The sequence below is a fragment of the Coregonus clupeaformis genome, chromosome 25 (genome assembly GCF_020615455.1).
Source record: "Coregonus clupeaformis isolate EN_2021a chromosome 25, ASM2061545v1, whole genome shotgun sequence".
In the NCBI taxonomy this organism is placed as follows: Eukaryota; Metazoa; Chordata; class Actinopteri; order Salmoniformes; family Salmonidae; genus Coregonus; species Coregonus clupeaformis.
In genome coordinates, this window is record NC_059216.1 from 2,746,684 (window position 1) to 2,749,183 (window position 2,500).

Below are 2,500 nucleotides of genomic sequence, written 5' to 3' on the forward strand. Positions count from 1 at the left end.
AGAATGAACAAAAAGGAGTAAGAAGGATGGAAAGAAAAATGAGGGTGTGAAAGAAGAATGAGGGTGTGAAAGAAGAATGAGGGTGTGAAAGAGGATTGAGGGTGTGAAAGAGGCATGAGGGTGTGAAAGAGGAATGAGGGTGTGAATGGAGAGAAGCTTTGTTGCAGGTAGAGAGAAAGAGATACAAGGAAAGAGCGATAGAAGTGGAGAAAGAGAAAAAGAGAGAGATGGAATGAGAGGGTGAAGGAAGATAGTATATGATTTAATCTCCTTCTCCCTCCCTGTCCCCTCCCTCTCCGATCATGATAAGATTGGGGTGCTGATACCATTTGTGTTTTTGGGTGTGTGTGTGTGTGTGTGTGTGTGTGTGTGTGTGTGTGTGTGTGTGTGTGTGTGAAACCATGAGTGTGTGTGTGCGTTGGGGAAAGTGTATTGGTTGGGGGCAAAGACTATCCTGTCTGATTTGGCTTATCCATAACTTGCTACATTTGCACACACTGTATATATATTTTCTGTTGTATTTTTGACTTTATGTTTTGTTTTACCCCATATGTAACTCTGTGTTGTTGTTTTTATCGCACTGCTTTGCTTTATCTTGTCCAGGTCGCAGTTGTAAATGAGAACTTGTTCTCAATTGGCTTACCTGGTTAAATAAAGGTGAAATAAAAAAATAAATTAAAAATCCTTTCATATCTCCCTCTTGAGGGGTGAGCTGCTGGACCTACACAAATAACCCCCATGACCCTCTTCATCTCTCCCTCCCCCATCCCTACCTTTCCTCCCAGCAGCAGGAGTGATGACAACGTGAGTTAGCTGTGACGCTAACAGAACTAACCAGGCACAATGAACGTCCCCAGACATCACTAGCAGGGCCAGGCTGGGATGCTAACCCCTTCAGGGGCTACATTATAATATTATACAGTACAGTATTATATGCACACAGGGAATGCTAAACTAAAGTTGTATTGTAAACACAAAGGCAATGCTAAGCTAAAGACATATTGTAAATTCAATGGGAACGCTAAGCTATATTTGTATTGTATTGGCTGTACCGTAAATTATAATATTGTATCATAACTGGGGTAAAGCCAAAGTAAAGTAGAGGGGCAACAAAAGCATTGTATATATTTTTCACACTAGAGGTGGAGTGTGTTTTTGTGCGAACCACCTCTTTTTATTGTTGTCGTTCCCCCCCTGAAAAGAGACATGAGGGAAAATGAGAAAATGTATGAATCAATTTTCCAAATGACCCTTATTCATATGTAGAGCAGGAAACCTGTATTGAATTCAAGCACTTTACAACAAATGGTGATGCCATGGTCTGCCACAGTGATGTATGTGTGTAGGGGAGGCCAAAGGCACACACAAAAGCCTGCTATTTGTCTGGCTGCTCAGGGGACGACATGCCACATCAAACCCCTTGCCACATCCCTCAGCTACATATATACGCACACGCGCACTAGCGCTCACAACCCCCCCCCCCCCACACACGGTATGACCAGTGCCTGCTGTTTGTTTCCAGCTGTGTTCTTTACATATAATCTGACCTGAGGTTTGGATCCAGCTGGTAAGCTAGGGGAAGTGTGTGTGTGTGTGTGTGTGTGTGTGTGTGTGTGTGTGTGTGTGTGTGTGCAACATACTGTATCTACCTGATAGAGACTTACAGCAGGAAAGCAGCCTGCAGTATGTGCAGTGTGAGCCAATGAGAGCTGGCAATGTGGGGTACACACACACACACACACACACACATATGCACACACACACACACACACACACACTTCCCCCACGCCTGGGCTCGACCGGATGAGAGAGGAGATGAGATGTACGTTCTGCTTATATCAAACTGACTGTGGGGAGATGCACGCAAAGACAGAAATGCACTGGGAGAGTGTGTATGTGTGTGTATGTGTGTGTGTGTCTGTGAGTGTTTGTGTGTGTGTGTGTTTATGTTTGTGCGTGTTTCCTCTCTGATGGATATGCGTTTGGAATGGGATGCAACCCTGGCTGTTGGGAGGGGTGAACGGGGGAGCGTGTACCTGCAAGGCGTGTGTGTGTTTGTCTGTGTTTGTGTATGTGTGTGTGTATGACGGGGGAGAGTGGGTACTGTGTAAAAGTCACAGGGACCATGAGTGGGAAAAAGAAAGAGAGGAGAAGAGGGGTCGAGGAAGAACGTAGGAAAAGCAGCAGTGATCTGACCGCTGTGAGGAGGAGAGGAGGAGGAGAGGAGGAGGAGGAGAGGAGGAGGAGGAGAGGAGGAGAGGAGGAGGAGGAGAGGAGGAGGAGGAGAGGAGGAGGAGAGGAGGAGAAGAAGAGAGGAGGAGGAGGAGAGGAGGAGAGGAGGAGAGGAGGAGAGGAGGAGGAGGAGAGGAGGAGAGGAGGTCAACATTCCGATCAATTATAACCTTGCCTCTCGCTTTCTCTCTACCTCTGCCTCGTTCACCCTCTCCCTCCCTCTCTCACATTTGTTTCTCTTCTTTTCTATAATTAATCATTTTCCCTA

The 2,500-nt window shown here is 46.1% G+C and overlaps 1 protein-coding gene across 4 annotated transcripts in view; it reads right to left on the bottom strand.

The window, feature by feature from the left end:
- LOC121539761 (estrogen-related receptor gamma) overlaps window positions 1-2,500 on the bottom strand; it is a 246,252-nt gene that overhangs the window by 49,832 nt on the left and 193,920 nt on the right. The gene's annotated exons all lie outside the window — the stretch shown is intronic.